The sequence below is a fragment of the Aristolochia californica genome, unplaced genomic scaffold, assembly GCF_029961685.1.
Source record: "Aristolochia californica isolate CCGP_79_NKW_82.1479 unplaced genomic scaffold, dmAriCali1.0.hap1 SCAF_6, whole genome shotgun sequence".
Taxonomy (NCBI): Eukaryota; Viridiplantae; Streptophyta; class Magnoliopsida; order Piperales; family Aristolochiaceae; genus Aristolochia; species Aristolochia californica.
The window spans coordinates 15,288,647-15,308,219 of record NW_027182257.1 but is presented as its reverse complement, the minus strand read 5'-3'; positions in this window follow the sequence as shown (position 1 = coordinate 15,308,219).

The following is a 19,573-nucleotide window of genomic DNA, read 5'->3' as shown; positions in this document are numbered from 1 at the left end:
AGTGGAATTTCACAAACATGGAAACAAAACTTTGGTGTTCATTTTTAGTGCATGAAATAATTTTCTTCACTTACATTTATTATATTTTTCAAATTTTTTTGCATACATAACTCTAAAATTTTCATTACGTTATGATCTATTGGCCTTATCTTTATGTTTACGATAAAAATGGGAGCGTGAAAACTCAAGTTTGAAAAAAAATTGAACATCCAAAATGGAAATGCACAAATGCTCAGAGAGATAATTCTAAAAAGTATCTATGATTTTTAACGATTGCCAACTCTTTTAGTTTCTTATATATTAGGTTTTGCAATCATTGGAAGAGGGGAGGCATTTCTAACAGAGTGTTGACTCCCAAACCATAAGTCATTTCTAACAAAAATTATAGCCATTACGCATCATTAATCGATTAAACCATTTACGATGATCTATGATTGTTAGTTCCGCTTTTTGTAAAATAGGCAAAAAGTGGGTTGTTTGGCTCAGGTAAATATCCCCACCGCATGTTAACTTTAGAATTTATATTTTTTCTACTCCTTGAAATTTTTGGATCATTAGGTCATTTGCATCTTCAACATGTTTCAGGCATGCATATCCACCACATTTAAAACAGGTTAGGATCAATTAGAAATCTCTTTCTTATAAAATTCCACCAAGCTATTAGGGGTTGCACTAGTGGAATTTCCCAAACATGGACAACAAAACTTTGGTGTCCATTCTTAGTGCGTGAAATATTTTCTTCACTTGAATTTATTGTAGTTTTCAAATTTTTTTGCATACATAAACTCTAAAATTTTCGTTTTTTATGATCTATTTGCCTTATCGTTTTGTTTATGAGAAAAATGGGAGAGTGTAAACTCAAGTTTGAAAATAAAATTAACATCCAAAATGGAAATGCACAAATGCTGAGAGAGATAATTCCAAAAAGTATCTGTGATTTTTAAGGATTGTAAACTCTTTTAGTTTTTTAAATATTGGGTTTTGCAATCATCAGAGGAGGGGAGGCATTTTGAACTGAGTGTTGACTCCCAAACCATAAGTCATTTCTAACAAAAATTATAGCCGTTACACATCATTAATCGATCAAATCATTTACGATGACCTATGATTGTTAGGTCTACTTTTTGTAAAATAGATAAAAAGTAGGTTGTTTGGCATTGGTAAATATCCCCACCGCACGTTAACTTGAGAATTTAATTTTTTCTACTCCTTGAAATTTTTGGATCAGTAGGTCATTTGCATCTTCAACATGTTTCTGGCATGCCAATCCACCACATTTTAAATTATTTAGGATCAATCTGAAATATTTTTATTATAAAATTCCACCAAGCTATTAGGGGTTGTAGCAGTGGAATTTCCCAAACATGGATAACAAAACTTTTGTGTTCATTTTACTGCGTGAAATAATTTTCTTCGCTTACATAGTTTTCAAATTTTTTTGCATGCATAAACTCTAAAATTTTCATTTACGAGAAAAATGGGAGAGTGAAAACTCAAGTTTGAAAATAAACTGAACGTCCAAAATGGAAATGCACAAATGCAAAGAGAGATAATTCCAAAATGTATATGTGATTTTTAAGGGTTGTAAACTCCTTTAGTTTTTTAAATATTGGGTTTTGCAATCATTGGAAGAGGGAGGCATTTTGAACTGAGTGTTGGCTCCCAAACCTTAAGTCATTTCTAACAAAAGTTATAGCCATTATGGATCATTAATCGATCAAAACATTTATGATGATCTTTGATTGTTAGGTCCGCTTTTTGTGAAATAGGCAAAAAATGGGTTGTTTGGCTCTGGTAATCCACACCGCAAACTTGGATTATTAGGTCATTTTCATCTTCAACAAGTGTCTGGCATGCACATCCACCACATTTAAAACATGTTAGGATAAATTAGAAATCTCTTTCTTATAAAATTCCACCAAGCTATTGGGGGTTGTACTAGTGGAATTATCCAAACTTGGATAACAAAACTTGGGTGTTCATTTTTAGTGCTTGAAATAATTTTCTTCACTTACATTTATTATAGTTTTCAATTTTTTTTACATACATAAACTCTAAAATTTTCATTTTGTTGTCATCTATATGTCTTCTCGTTTTGTTTACAAAAAAAATGGGAGAGAGAAAACTCAAGTTTGAAAAAAAATTGAACATCCAAAATGGAAATGCACAAATGCTTAGAGTGATAATTTCTAAATGTATTTGTGATTTTTAATGATTGTAAACTCTTTTAGTTTTTTATATGTTGGGTTTTGCAATCATCGGAAGAGGGGAAGCATTTTGAACTGAGTGTTGACTCCCAAACCATTAGTCATTTCTAAAAACAACTATAGTCGTTACACATCATTAATTGATCAAAACATTTCCGAATATTTATGATTGTTAGGTCCGCATTTTGTAAAATAGGCAAAAGGTGGGTGGTTTGGCCCTGATAAATATCCCCACCGCACATTAACTTGAGAATTTAATTTTTTCTACTCCTTGAAATTTTTGGATCATTAAGTCATTTGCATCTTCAACATGTTTCTGGCTTGTATATCCACCAAATTTTAAAATATTTTGGATCAATTAGACATCTCTTTGTTACAAAATTCCACCAGGATATTAGGGGTTGTACTAGTGGAATTTCCCAAACATGGATAACAAAACTTTGGTGTTCGTTTTTAGTGCATGAAATAATTTTCTGCACTTACATTTATTATAGTTTTCAAATTTTTTTGCATACATAAACTCAAAATTTTTTAATTTGTTGTGATCTATTTTTCTTATCTTTTTGTTTACGAGAAAAATGGGATAGGAAAAACTCAAGCTTGAAAAAAAATTGAACATCCAAAATGGAAATGCACAAATGCTCAGAGAGATAATTCCAAAAAGTATCTGTGATTTTTATGGAATGTATACGCTTTTAATTTTTTATATGTTGGGTTTTGCAATCATCGGAAGAAAATTATAAGTCATTTCTAAAATAATTTGTAGCTATTGCTCATCATTAATCGATCAAAACATTTACGATGATCTATGATTGTTAGGTCCGCTTTTTGTAAAATAGGCAAAAAGTGGGTTGTTTGGCTCAGGTAAATATCCACAACGGATGTTAATTTGAAAATATAATTTTTTCTACTCTTTGAAATTTTTGGATCATTAGGTCATTTGCATCTTCAACATGTTTCTGACATGCATATCCGCCATATTTAAAACATGTTAGGATCAATTAGAAATCTCTTTCTTATTAAATTCCATAAGCTATTAGGGGTTGTACTAGTGGAATTTCCCAAACATGGATAATCAATCTTAGTCGTTCATTTTTAGTGCATGAAATAACTTTCTTCACTTACTGTTATTATAGTTTTCAAATTTTTTTGCATACATAAACTCTAAAATTTTCATTTTGTTGTGATCTATTTGCCTTATCATTTTGTTTACGAGAAAAATGGAAGAGTGAAAACTCAAGTTTGAAAAATAATTGAACATTCAAAATGGAAATGCACAAATACTGAGAGAGATAATTCCAAAAAGTATCTATGTTCTTTAAGGATTGTAAACTCTTTTAGTTTTTTATATATTGGGTTTTGCAATCATTGGAAGAGGAGAGGCATTTCTAACTGAGAGTTGACTCCCAAACCATGAGTCATTTCTAACAAAAATTATAGTTGTTACGCATCATTAATCTATCAAAACATTTAGGATGATCTATGGTTTTTAGGTCCGGTTTTTGTAAAATAGGCAAAAAATTTGGTTTTTGGGTCTGGTAAATTTCCCCACCGCACGTTAACTTGAGAATTTAATTTTTTCTATTCCTTGAAATTTTTGGATCATTAGGTCATTTGCATCTCCATCATGTTTCTAGAATCCATATCCACCACATTTAAAACATTGTAGGATCAATTAGAAATCTATTTCTAGTAAAATTCCATGACGCTATTAGGGGTTGTACTAGTGGAATTTCCCAAACATGGATAACAAAACTTTGGTGTTCATTTTTAGTGCATGAAATGATTTTCTTCACTTACATTTGTTATAGTTTTCAAATTATTTTTCATTCATAAATTCTAAAATTTTCGTTTTGTTGTGATCTAATTGCCTTATCTTTTTGTTTACGAGAAAAATGAGAGAGATAAAACTCATATTTGAAAAAAAATTGAATATCCAAAGTGGAAATGCACAATGCTGAGAGAGATAATTCCAAAAAGTATCTGTGATTTTTAAGGATTGTAAACTCTTTTAGATTTATATATATTGGGTTTTGAAATCATCGGAAGAGGGGAGGCATTTTGAACTAAGTGTTGACTCCCAAACCATAAGTCATTTCTAACAAAAATTATAGCTGTTACGCATCATTAATCGATCAAAACATTTACAATGATCTATGATTGATAGATCCTCTTTTTGAAAAATAGGCAAAAAATGGGTTGTTTGGCTCTGGTAAATATCCCCACCACACGTTAACTTGAGAATTTAATTTTTTCAACTCCTTGAAATGTTTGGATTATTAGGTCATTTGCATCTTGGACATGTTTCTGGCATGCATTTCCACCACATTTAAAACATATTAGGATAAATTAGAAATATCTTTCTTATAAAATTCCACCAAGCTATTAGGGGTTGTGCTAGTGGAATTTCCTAAACATGGATAACAAAACTTTGGTGTTCATTTTTAGTGCGTGAAATAGTTTTCTTCACTTACATTTATTATAGTTTTCAAATGTTTTTGCATACATAAACTCTAAAATTTTCATTTTGTTGTGATCTATTTGCTAAGTCATTTTGTTTATGAGAAAAATGCGAGAGTGAAAACTTATGTTTGAAAAAAAATTGAATATCCAAAATGGAAATGCACAAATGCTCAGAGACATAATTCCAAAAAGTATCTGTGATTTTTAAGGATTTTAAACTCTTTGAGTTTTTTATATGTTGGGTTGTGCAATCTTCGAAAGAGGGGTGGCATTTTGAACTGAGTGTTGACTCTCAAACTATAAGTCATTTCTAACAAAAATTAAAGCAGTTAGACATCATTAATCGATCAAAACATTTATGATGATCTTTAATTGTTAGGTCCACTTTTTGTAAAATAGGCAAAAGGTGGGTTGTTTGATTCTGGTAAATATCCCCACCGTACTTTTAACTTGAGAATTTAATTTTTTCTGCTCCTTGAAATTTTTGGATAATTAGAACATATGCATCTTCAACATGTTTCTGGCATCCATATCCACGGCATTCAAAACATGTTAGAATAAATTAGAAGTCTCTTTCTTATAAAATTCCACCAAGCTATTAGGGGTTGTACTAGTGGAATTTCCCAAACATGGATAACAAAACTTTGGTGTTCATTTTTAGTGCATGAAAAACTCTTAAAATAAGTGGAATTTCATTTTTTTTGCATACATAAACTCTTAAAATATTCATTTTGTTTGCCTTATCTTTTTGTTTACAAGAAAAATGGGAGAGTGAAAAATCAAGTTTGAAAAAACACTCAATATCCAAAATAGAAATGCACGGATACTGAGAGAGATAATTCCAAAAAGTATAAGTTTTTTTAAGGATTTTAAGCTCTTTTAGTTTTTTAAATGTTGGGTTTTGCAATCATTGGAAGAGGGGATGCATTTTGAATTGATTGTTGACTCCCAAACCATAAGTCATTTCTAACAAAAATTAAAGTCATTAGACATCATTAATCGATCAAAAAGTTTACGATGATCTATGATTGTTAGGTCCACTTTTTGTAAAATAGGAAAAAAGTGGGTTGTTTGTCTCTGGATAATATCCCCACCTCGTGTTAACTTGAGAATATAATTTTTTCTGCTCCTTGAAATTTTTGGATCATTAGGTCATTTGCATCTTCAACATGTTTCTGGCATGCATATCCACTACATTTAAAACATGTTAGGATCAGTTATAATTCTATTTGGGATAAAATTCCACCAAGCTATTAGGGGTTGTACTAGTGCAATTTCCCAAACATGGATAACAAAAATTTGGTGTTCATTTTTTGTGCGTGAAATAATTTTTTTCACTTACATTTGTTATAGTTTTCAATTTATTTGCAGATATAAACTCTAAAATTTTCATTTTGTTGTGATCTATTTTCCTTATTTTTTTTTACAAGAAAAAATGGAGAGTGAAAACAGAAGTTTGAAAAAAAATTGAACATCCAAAACGGAAATGCACAGATGCAAAGAGAGATAATTCCAAAAAGTATTTATGATTTTTAAGGATTCTAAACTCTTTTAGTTTTTTATATGTTGGGTTTTGCAATCATCGGAAGAGGGGAAGCATTTTCAACTGAGTTTTTAGTCTCAAACCTTAAAACATTTCTAACAAAAATTATAGCCGTTACACATCAGTAATCGATCAAAACAATTACGATGAGCAATGATTATTAGGTCCGCTTTTTTTAAAATAGGCAAAAAGAGGGTTCTTTGGCACTGGTAAATATCCCCACCGCATGTTAACTTGAGAATTTTATCTTTTCTTCTCCTTGAAATTTTTTGATCATTAGGTCATTTGCATTTTCGACATATTTTTGGAATCTATATCCACCACATTTAAAACATGTTAGGATCAATTAGAAATCTCTTTCTTATAAAATTTCACCAAGCTATTAGGGGTTGTACCAGTAAAATTTGCCAAGATAAAAAAACTTTGGTGTTCATTTTTAGTGCGTGAAATAATTTTCTTCACCTACATTTATTATAGTTTTCAAAATTTTTTGCATACATAAACTCTAACATTTTCAATTTGTTGTGATCTATTTGCCTTATCTTTTTGTTTACGAGAAAAATGGGAGAGTGAAAATTCAAGTTTGAAAAAATATTGAAGATCTAAAATAGAAATGCACAAATGCTGAGAGAGACAGTACCGAAAAGTATTTGTGACTTTCAAGGATTGTAAACTCTTTTATTTTTTTATATGTCGGGTTTTGCAATCATCGGAAGAGGGGAAGCATTTTTAACTGAGTGTTGACTCCCAAACCATAAGTCATTTCTAACAAAAATTGTAGCTGAGACACATCATTAATTGATCAAAACATTTATGATGATCTATGATTTTTAGGTCCGTTTTTTGTAAAATAGGCAAAAAGTGGGTTGTTTGGCTCTGGTAAATATCCCCACCACACATTAACTTGAGAATATAATTTTTTCTACTCCTTGAAATTTTTGGATTATTAGGTCATTTGCATCTTCAACATGTTTCTTGCATGCATATCCCCCACATTTAACACTTGTTAGGTTCAATTATAAATTTTTTTCTTATAAAATTCCACCAAGCTATTAGGGGTTGTACTAGTGAAATTTCCCTAACATGGATAACAAAACTTTGGTGTTCATTTTTAGTGCGTGAAATAATTTTTTGCACTTACATTAATTATAGTTTTCAATTTTTTTAGCATACATAAACTCTAAAATTTTCAATTTTTTGTGATCTATTTGCCTTATCTTTTTGTTTATGAGAAAAAAGGGAGAGTAAAAACTCATGTTTGAAAAAAAATTGAACAACCAAATTGGAAATGCACAAATACTGAGAGAGATAATTCCAAAAAGTATCTGTGATTTTTAAGGATTGTAAACTCTTTTAGTTTTTAATATGTTGGGTTTTGCAATCATCGGAAGAGGCGAGCCATTTTCAATTGAGTGTTGACTCCCTAACCATAAGTTATTTCTAACAAAAATTATAGCCGTTACACTTCAATAATCGATCTAAACATTTACGATGATCTATGATTGTTAGGTCCGCCTTTCGTAGGATAGGCAAAAAGCAGGTTGTTTGGCTCTGGTAAATATCCCCACCGCCCATTAACTTGAGAATTTAATTTTTTCTACTCCTTGAAATTTTTTGATCATTAGGTCATTTGCATCTTCAACACGTTTCTAGCATGTATATCCACCACATTTAAAACATGTTAGGATCAATTAGAAATCTATTTCTTATAAAATTCAAACAAGCTATTAGGGGTTGTACTAGTGGAATTTCCCAAACATGAATAACAAAACTTTTGAGTTCATTTTTAGTGCGTGAAATAATTTTCTTCACTTACATTTATTATAGTTTTAATTTTTTTTCCACACATAAACTCTAAAATTTTCATTTTGTTGTGACCTATTTGCCTTTTCTTTTTGTTTACGAGAAAAAATGGGAGAGTGAAAACTCAGGTATGAAAAAAAATGAACATCCAAAATGGAAATCCACAAATGCTGGGAGCGATAATTCAAAAAAGTATCTGTGATTTTTAAGGATTGTAAACTCTTTTAGTTTCTTATTTGTTGGGTTTTGCAATCATCGAAAGAGGGGAGGCATTTTGAATTGAGTGTTGAATCCCAAACCATAAGTCATTCCTAACAAAAATTATAGCCATTACGCATCGTTAATCGATCAAAACATTTACGATGGTCTATGAAAGCTAGGTCCTCTTTTTTTAAAATGGGGAAAAAGTGGGTTGTTTGGCTCTAGTAAATATCCATCCACACGTTAACTTGAGAATTTAATTTTTTCTACTCGAAATTTTTGGATCATTAAGTCATTTGCATCTTCAACATGTTTCTGGCATGTATATCCACCAAATTTAAAACAAGTATGGATCAATTACACATCTCTTTGTTACAAAATTCCACCAGGATATTAGGGGTTGTACTAGTGGAATTTCCCAAACATGGATAACAAAACTTTGGTGTTCATTTTTAGTGAGTGAAATTATTTTCTTTACTTACATTTATTATAGTTTTCAAATTTTTTTGCATACATAACCTCTAAAATTTTCATTTTGTTGTCATCTATTTGCTTTATCTTTTTGTTTAAGAGAAAAATGGGAGATTGAAACCTCAATTTTGATAAAAAATTGAACTTCCAAAATGGAAATGCACAAATGCTGAGAGAGATAATTCCAAAAAGTATCTGCGATTTTTAAGGATTCTAAACTTTTTTAGTTTTTTATATATTAGGTTCTGCAATCAGCGGAAGAGGGGAGGCATTTTGAATTAATTGTTGACTCCCATACCATAAGTCATTTCTAACAAAAATTATAGTCATTACACTTCATTAATGGATCAAAACATTTACGATGATCTATGATTGTTAGGTCCGCCTTTTGTAAAATAGGCAAAAAGTGGGTTGTTTGACTCTTGTAAATATGCCCACAACACATTAACTTAAGAATTTAATTTTTTCTAATCTTTGAAATATTTGGATCATTAGGTCATTTGCATCTGCAACATGTTTCTGGCATGCATAACCACCACATTTAAAACATGTTAGAATCAATTAGAAATTTCTTTCTTATAAAATTCCACAGAGCTTTTAAGGGTTGTACTAGTGGAATTTCCAAAACAAGGATAACAAAACTTTGGTGTTCATTTTTAGTGCATGAAATAATTTTCTTGACTTACATATAATATAGTTTTCAAATTTTTTTGCTTACATAAACTCTAAAGTTTTCATTTTGTTGTGATCTATTTGCTTAATCTTTTTGTTTAGGAGAAAAATGGGAGAGTGAAAACTCAAGTTTGAAATAAAATTGAACTTCCAAAATGGAAATGCATAAATGCTGAGATAGATAATTCCAAAAATTATCTTTGATTTTTAAGGATTGTAAACTCTTTCAGTTTTTTATATATTGGGTTTCAGAATCATCGGAAGAGGGGAGGCATTTTGAACTGAGTGCTGACTCCCCAACCATAAGTCATTTATAAAGAAATTTATAGCCGTTACTAATTGTTGACTCCCATACCATAAGTCATTTCTAACAAAAATTATAGTCATTACACTTCATTAATGGATCAAAATATTTATGATGATCTATGATTGTTAGGTCCGCTTTTTGTAAAATAGGCAAAAAGTGGGTTGTTTGGCTCAGGCAAATATCCCCACCGCACATTAACTTGAGAATTTATTTTTTGCTACTCCTTGAAATTTTTTAATCATTAGGTCATTTGCATCTTCAACATGTTTCTGGCATGCATATCCACCCCATTTAAAACATTTTAGAATCAATTAGAAATTTCTTTCTTATAAAATTCCACAGAGCTTTTAAGGGTTGTACTAGTGGAATTTCACAAACATGGATAACAAAACTTTGGTGTTCATATTTAGTGCGAGAAATAATTTTCTTCACTTACATTTATTATAGTTTTCAAATTTTTTGGCATACATAAACTCTAAAATTTTCATTTTATTGTGATCTATTTGCCTTATCTTTTTGTTTACATGAAAAATGGGAGAGTGAAAACTGAAGTTTGAAAAAAATTTAAACATCCAAAATGGAAAAACAAAAATTCTGAGAGAGATAATTCCAAAAAGTATTTGTGAATTTTAAGGATTCTAAACTCTTTTAGTTTCTTATATATTAGGTTTTGCAATCATCGGAAGAGAGGAGGCATTTCTAACTGAGTGTTGACTCTCAAACCATAAGTCATTTCTAATAAAAATTATAGCCGTTACACATCATTAACCGATTAAAACATTAACGATAATCTATGATTTTTAGGTCCACTTTTTTTAAAATAGGCTAAAAGTGGGTTGTCTGGCTCTTGTAAATATCCCCACCGCACGTTAACTTGAGAATTTAATTTTTTCTACTCGAAATTTTTGGATCATTCGGTCATTTGCATCTTCAACTTGTTTCTGGCATGCATATGCACCACATTTAAAATATGTTAGGATAAATTAGAAATCTCCTTCTTATAAAAATCCACCAAGCTATTAGGGGTTGTACTAGTGGAATTTCCCAAACATGGATAACAAAACTTTGGTGTTCATTTTTAGTGCGTGAAATAATTTTCTTCACTCCCATATATTATAGTTTTCAAATTTTTTTGCATACATAAACTCTAAAATTTTCATTTTGTTGTGACCTATTTGCCTTATCTTTTTGTTTACGAGAGAAATGGGAGAGTGAAAACTCAAGTTTGATAAAAAAACTTAATATCCAAAATGGAAATGCACAAATGCTAAGAGAGATAATTCCAAAAAGTATCTGTGATTTTTAAGGATTGTAAACTCCTTTAGTTTTTTATATATTTGGTTTTACAATCATCGGAAGAGGGGAGGCATTTTGAACTGAGTGTTGACTCCCAAAGCAAAAGCCCATTCTAAAAAAAATTATAGCAGTTACGCATCATTAATCGATAAAAAAATTTACAATGATCTATGATTGTTAGGTTTGCATTTTGAAAAATAGGCAAAAAGTGGGTTGTTTTGCTCTAGTAAATATCCCCACCGAACGTTAACTTGGGAATTTAATTTTTTCCTACTCCTTAAAATTTTTGGATCATTAGGTCATTTGCTTCTTCAACTCTTTTCTGGCATGCATATCCACCACATTTTAAACATATTAGGATCAATTAGAAATCTCATTCTTATAAAATTCCACCAAGCTTTTAGGATTTGTACTAGTGGAATTTCCCAATAATGGATAAACTTTGGTGTTGATTTTTAGTGCGTGAAATAACTTTCTTCACTTAATTTTATTATACTTTTCGAATTTTTTTGCGTACATAAACTCTAAAATTTTCTTTTTGTTGTGATCTATTTGCCTAGTGTTTTTGTTTAGGAGAAAAATGGAAGAGTGAAAACACAAGTTTGAAAAAAAATTGAACATCCAAGATAGAATTGCACAAATTCTGAGAAAGATAATTCCAAAAAGTATCTCTTATTTTTAAGGATTGTAAACTCTTTTAGTTTTTTATATATTGGGTTTTGCAATCATCGGAAGAGGCGAGGCATTTTGAACTGAGTGTTGACTCCAAAACCATAAGTAATTTTTAACAAAAATTATATGTGTTACGCATCATTAATAGGTCAAAATATTTATGATGATCTATGATTGTTAGGTCCACTTTTTGTTAAATAGGAAAAAAGTGGGTTGTTTGGGTATGGAAAATCTCCCCACCGCACGTTAACTTGAGAATTTAATTTTTTCTACTCCTTGAAATTTTTGGATCATTAGGTCATTTGCATCTTCAACATGTTTCGGGCTTGCATATCTACCACATTTAAAACATGTTTGATCAATTAGAAATCTCTTTCTTTTAAAATTCCACCAAGCTATTAAGGGTTGTACTAGTGGAATTTCCCAAACATGGATAACAAAACTTTGGTGTTTATTTTTAGTGCGTGAAATAATTTTCTTCACTTACATTTATTATAGTTTTCAAATTATTTTGCATACTTAAACTCTAACGTTTTCATTTTGTTGTGATCTATTCGCCTTATCTTTTTGTTTACGAGAAAAATGGGAGAGTGAAAACTCAAGTTTGAAATAAAATTGAACTTCCAAAATGGAAATACACAAATGCTAAGAGAGATAATTCCAAAAAGTATCTTTGTTTTTAAGGATTGTAAACTCTTTTAGTTTTTTATGTATTGGGTTTCGCAATCATCGGAAGAAGGGAGACATTTTGAACTGAGTGTTGATTCCCCAACCATAATACATTTATAAAGAAAATTATAGCCATTATGCATCATTAATCGATTAAAACATTTATGATACTCTATGATTGTTAGGTTCATTTTTTGTAAAATAGGCTAAAAGTGGGTTTTTTGGCTCTGGTAAATATCCCCACCGCACGTTAACTTGAGAATTTAAAGTTTCTACTCGAAATTTTTGGATCATTAGGTCATTTGCATCTTCAACATGTTTCTGGCATGCATATCAACCACAATTAAAACATGTTTGGATCAATTAGAAATCTCTTTTAGGGATTGTACTAATGGAATTTCCCCAACTTGGATAATCAAACTTTGGTGTTCATTTTTAGTGCGTGAAATAACTTTCTTCACTTACATTTGTTATAGTTTAAATTTTTTTTGCATACATAAACTCTAAAATTTTCGTTTTGTTGTGACCTATTTACCTTATCTTTTTGTTAAGGAGAAAAATGGGAGAGTGAAAACTCAAGTTTGAAAAAAAACTGAAGATAAAAAATGGAAATGCACAAATGCTCAGAGTGATAATTCATAAAAGTATCTATGATTTTTAAGGATTATAAACTCTTTCAGTTTTTTATATATTAGGTTTTGCAATCATCAGAAGAGGGGAGGCATTTTGAACTGAGTGTTGACTCCCAATCCATAAGTCATTTCTAACAAAAATTATAACCGATACACATCATTAATCGATCCAAAAATTTACGATGATCTACGATTGTTAGGTCCGCTTTTTGTAAAATAGGCAAAAAGTGGGGGGTTTGGCTCTGGTAAATATCCCCACCGCACGTTAACTTGAGAATTTAATTTTTTCTGCTCATAGAAATATTTGGATCATTTGGTCATTTGCATCATCAACATGTTTATGGCATGCATATCCACCACATTTAAAAAATGTTAGGATCAATTATAAATCTCTTTCTTATAAAATTCCACCAATCTATTAAGGGTTGTACTAGTGGAATTCCCAATGATGGATAACAAAACTTTGGTGTTCATTTTTAGTGCGTGAAATATTTTTTTTTCACTAACATTTGTAATAGTTTCAAATTTTTTTGCTAAATTGAACTCAAAAATTTTCATTTTGTTGTAATCTATTTGCCTTATCTTTTTTTTACGAGAAAAATGGGAGAGTGAAATCTCAATTTTGAAAAAAAAATGAACATCCAAAATAGCAATGCACAAATGCTGAGAGAGATAATTCCAAAAAGTATTTGTGATTTTTAAGGATTGTATACTCTTTTAGTTTTTAATATATTAGGTTTTTCATTCATCGGAAGAGGGGAGGCATTTTGAACTGAGTGTTGACTCCCAAACCATAAGTCTTATTTAACAAAAATTATAGCCGTTACACATCATTTATTGATCCAAACATTTAAGATGATCTATGATTGTTAGGTCCGCTTTTGTTAAAATAGGCAAAAAAGTGGGTTGTTTGGCTTAGGTAAATATCCCCACCGCACGTTAGCTTGAGAATTTAATTTTTCAACACCTTGAAATTTTTGGTTCATTAGGTCATTTGCATCTTCAATATGTTTCTGGTATGCAAATCCACCACATTTAAAACTTCTTAGGATCAATTAGAAATCTCTTTCTTATTAAATCCGCCAAGCTATTAGGGGTTGTACTAGTGGAATTTCCCAAACATGGTAAACAAAACATTGGTGTTCATATTTCGTGCGTGAAATAATTTTTAATCACTCCCATTTCTTATAGTTTTGAAATTTTTTTGCACAGAAACATTCTAAAATTTTTATTTTGTTGTGATCTATTTGCCTTATTTTTTTGTTGATGAGAAAAATAGGAGAGTGAAAACTCAAGTTTGAAAAACAATTGAAATGGAAATGCACAAATGCTGAGTGAGATAATTCCAAAAAGTATCTCCGATTTTTAAGGATTGTGAACTCTTTTAGTTTTTTATATATTGGGTTTTGCAATCATCGGAAGAGGGGAGGCATTTTGAACTGAGTGTTGACTCCCAAACCATAAGTCATTTCTAACAAACATTATAGCTGTTACACATCATTAATTGATCAAAACATTTACGATGATCTATGATTGTTAGGTCTGCTTTTTGTTAAATAGGCAAAAAGTGGGTTCTTTGGCTCTGGTAAATATCCCCACCGCACGTTAACTTGAGAATTTAATTTTTTCTTCTCCTTGAAATTTTTGGATCATTAGGTCATTTGAATCTTTAACATGTTTCTTGCCTGGATATCCACCACATTTAAAACATGCTAGGATCAATTAGAAATCTCTTTCTTATAAAATTCCTCCAAGCTATTAGGGGTTGTACTAGTGGAATTTCCTAAACATGGATAACAAAGATTTGGTGTCCATTTTTAGTGCATGAAATAATTTTTTTCACTTACATTTGTTATAGTTCTCAAAGTTTTTTGCTTACATAAACTCTAAAATTTTCATTTTGTTGTGATCGATTTTCCTTATCTTTCGGTTATTGAGAAAAATGGGAGAGTGAAAACTCAAGTTTGAAAAAAAAAATGAACATCCAAAATTGAAGTGCACAAATGCTGAGAGAGATAATTCCAAAAAGTATTTGTGATTTTTAAGGATTGTAAACTCTTTTAGTTTTTTACATGTTGGGTTTTCCAATTATCGGAAGAGGGGAGGCATTTTGAACAGAGTGTTGACTCCCAAACCATAAGTCATTCCTAAGAAAAATTATTGCCATTACACATCATTAATCGATCAAAACATTTGCGATTATTTATGATTTTTAGGTCCGCTTTTTGTAAAATAGGCAAAAAGTGGGTTGTTTTGCTCTGGTAAATATCCCCACTGCACGTTAACTTGAGAATTTAATTTTATCTACTCCTTAAAATTTTTGGATCAATAGATCATTTGCATATTCAACATGTTTCTGTAATGCATATCCACCACATTTAAAACATGTTAGGATCAATTAGTAATCTCTTTCTTATTAAATTCCACCAAGCTATTAGGGGTTGTACTTGTGGAAATTCCCAAACATGGATAAAAAAACTTTGGTGTTCATTTTTAGTTCGTTAAATAATTTTCTTCACTTACATTAATTATAGTTTTCAAATTTTTTTGCATACATAAACTCTAAAATTTTTTTTTTGTTGTGATCTATTTGCTTTATCTATTCGTTTACGTGAAAAATGGGAGAGTGAAAACTCAAGTTTGAAAAAAAATTGAACATCCAAAATGGAAATGCACAAATGCTGAGAGAGATCATTCCGAAAAGTATCAGTGATTTTTAAGGATTGTAAACTCTTTGAGTTTTTTATAGATTGGGTTTTGCAATCATCGGAAGAGGGGTGGCATTTTGAACTGAGTGTTGACTCCCAAACTATAAGTCATTTCTAACAAATGTTATAGCCGTTACACATCATTAATCGATTAAAACATTTATGATGATATATGATTGTTAGGTCCGCTTTTTAAAAATAGGCAAAAAGTGGGTTGTTTGGCGCTGGTACATATCCCCACAGTACGTTAACTAGAGAATATAATTTTTTCTACATCTTGAAATTTTTGGATCATTAGGTCATTTGCATCTTCAACATGTTTTGGGGATGCATATCCACCACATTTATAACATGTTAGGATCAATAAGAAATCATTTTCTTATAAAATTCCACCAAGCTATTAGGGGTTGTACTAGTGAAATTTCCCAAACATGGATAACTAAACTTTGGTCTTTATTTTTAGTGTGTGAAATAATTTTCTTCAAATATATTTATTATAGTTTTAAAAAATTTTTGCGTACATAAACTCTATGATTTTCATTTTGTTGTGATCTATTTGCCTTATCTATTCGTTTACGTGAAAAATGGGAGAGTGATAACTCAAGTTTGAAAAAAAATTGAACATCCAAAATGGAAATGCACAAATGCTGAGAGAGATCATTCCGAAAAGTATCAATGATTTTTAAGGATTGTAAACTCTTTTAGTTTTTTATATATTGGGTTTTGCAGTCATTGGAAGAAGGGTGGCATTTTGAACTGAGTGTTGACTCCAAAACTATAAGTCATTTCTAACAAATGTTATAGCCGTTACACATCATTAATCGATTAAAATATTTACGATGATATATGATTGTTAGGTCCGCTTTTTGTAAAATAGGCAAAAAGTGGGTTGTTTGGCGCTGGTACATATCCCCACAGTACGTTAACTAGAGAATATAATTTTTTGTACATCTTGAAATTTTTGGGTCATTAGGTCATTTGCATCTTCAACATGTTTCTTGGATGCATATCCACCACATTTAAAACATGTTAAGATCAATAAGAAATCACTTTCTTATCAAATTTTACCAAGCTAATTGGGGTTGTACTAGTGGAATTTCCCAAACATGGATAACAAAACTTTGGTGTTCATTTTTAGTGCGTGAAATAATTTTCTTCACTTACATTTATTATATTTTTCAAATTTTTTTGCTTACATAAACTCTAAAATTTTCATTTTGTTGTGATCTGTTTGCCTTATCTTTTTGTTTATGAGGAAAAAAGGGAGACTGAAAACTCAAGTTTGAAAAAAAATTGAACAACCAAAATGAAAATGCGCAAATGTAGAGAGAGACAATACCAAAAAGTATCTGTGATATTTATGGATTGTAAACTCTTTTAGTTTTTTTCTATTCGGTTTTGCAATCATCGGAAGAGGGGAGGCTTTTTGAACTGAGTGTTGAGTCCCAAACCATAAGTCATTTCTAACAAAAAATATTGCCATCACACATCATTAAACGATCAAAACATATATGATAATATATGATTGTTAGGTCCACTTTAAAATTTGTAAAATAGGCAAAAAGAGGGTTGTTTGGCTCTGGTAAATATCCCCACCGCACGTTAAATTTAGAATTTAATTTTTTCTACTCCTTGAAAATTTTGGATCATTAGGTCATTTGCATCTTCAACATGTTTCTGGCATGCATATCCACCACATTTAAAGCATGTTAGGATCAATTAGAAATTTCTTTCTTATAAAATTCCACCAGGCTATCTGGGGTTGTACTAGTGGAATTTCCCAAACATGGATAACAAAACTTCGGTGTTCATTTTTAGTGCGTGAAATAATTTTTTTCTCTTACATTTATTATAGTTTTCAAATTTTTTTGCATACATAAACTCTTAAATTTTTTATTTTTTTTAGATCTATTTGCCCAACCTTTTCTTTTACAAGAAAAATGGGAGAGTGAAAACTCAAGTTTGAAAAAAAATGGAACATCCAAAATGGAAATGCACTATGCTGAGAGAGATAATTCCAAAAATTATCTGTGATTTTCAAGGATTGTAAACTCTTTTAGTTTTTTATTTATTGGGTTTTGCATTCATCGGAAGAGGGGAGGAATTTTGAATTGAGTGTTCACTCCCAAACCATAAGTCATTTCTAACAAAAATTATAGTCGTAACACATCATTAATCGATCAAAACATTTACATTGAGCTATGATTGTTAGGTCCGCTTTTTTTAAAATAGTCAAAAAGTGGGTTGTTTGGCTCTGGTAAATATCCCCATTGCACGTTTACTTGAGAATTTAATTTTTTATACTTCTGGAAATTTTTTGCTCATTAGGACATTTGCATCTTCAACATGTTTCGAGCATGCATTTCCACCACATTTAAAACATGTTAGGATCAATTAGAAATCTTTTTCTTATAAAATTCCACCAATCTATTAAGGGTTGTACTAGTGGAATTTCCCAAACATGGATAAGAAAACTTTGGTATTCATTTTTAGTGTGTGAAATGATTTTCTTCACTTACACTTATTATAGTTTTCAAACTTTTTTGCATACTTAAACTCTAAATATTTCATTTTTTTGTGATAGATTTGCCTTATCTTGTTATTTACGAGAAAAATGGGAGAGTGAAAACTCAAGTTTAAAAAAAAACTGAACACGCAAAATGGAAATATAAAAATGCTGACAGAGATAATTCCAAAAATTATCTGTGATTTTAAAGGATTGTAAACTCTTTTAGTTTTTTATATATTGGGTTTTGCAATCATCAGAAGAGGGGAGGCATTTTGAACTGAGGGTTGACTCCCAAACCATAACTCATTTCTAACAAAAATTCTAGCCGTTATACATCATTAACTGATAAAAACAGTTACGATGACCTATGATTGTTAGGTCCGCTTTTTGTAAAATAGGCATAAAGTGGGTTGTTTGGCTCTGGTAAATATCCCAATAGCACGTTAATTTGAGAATTTAATTTTTTCTACTCCTTTGAAATTTTTGATCATTAGGTAATTTGCATCTTCAACATGTTTCTGGCATGCATTTCCACCACATTTAAAACTTTGGTGTTTTTTTTTAGTGCATGAAATAATTTTCTTCACTTACATTTGTTATAGTTTTCAATTTTTTTTGCATACATAAACTCTAAAATTTTAATTTTGTTGTGATCTATTTGCCCTATCTTTTTGTTTATGAGAAAAATGGGAGAGTGAAAACTCAAGTTTGATAAAAAAATTGAACTTTCATAATGGAAATTCACAAATGCTGAGGGAGATAATTCTAAAAAGTATCTGTGATTTTTAAGGATTCTAAACATTTTTGTTTTGATATATATTGGGTTTTACAATCATCGGCAGAGGGGAGGCCTTTTGAACTGAGTGTAGACTCCCAAACCATGAGTCATTACTAACAAATATTATAGTCGCTACACATGATTAACTGATAAAAACATTTACGATGAAATATGATTGTTAGGTCCGGTTTTTGTAAAATAGGCAAAAAGTGGGTTGTATGGTTTTGGTAAATATCCCCACCGCTCGTTAACTTGAGAATTTAATTTTTGTACTCCTAGAAATTTCTGGATCATTAGGTCATTTGCATCTTCAACATGTTTCTGGTATACACTACCACCACATTTAAAACATGTTAGGATCAATTAGAATTCTCTTTCTTATAAATTTCCACCAAGCTATTAGGTGTTGTACTAGGGAATTTCCCAAACATGGATAACAAAACTTTGGTTTTCATTTTTAGTACGTCAAATAATTTTCCTCATTTACATGTATTATAGTTTTCAATTTTTTTTTCATACATAAACTCAAAAATTTTCATTTTGTTGTTTTCTATTTGCCTTATCTTTTTGTTTACGATAAAAATGGGAGAGTGAAAACTCAAGTTTGAAAAAAAACTAAACACCCAAAATATCAATACACAA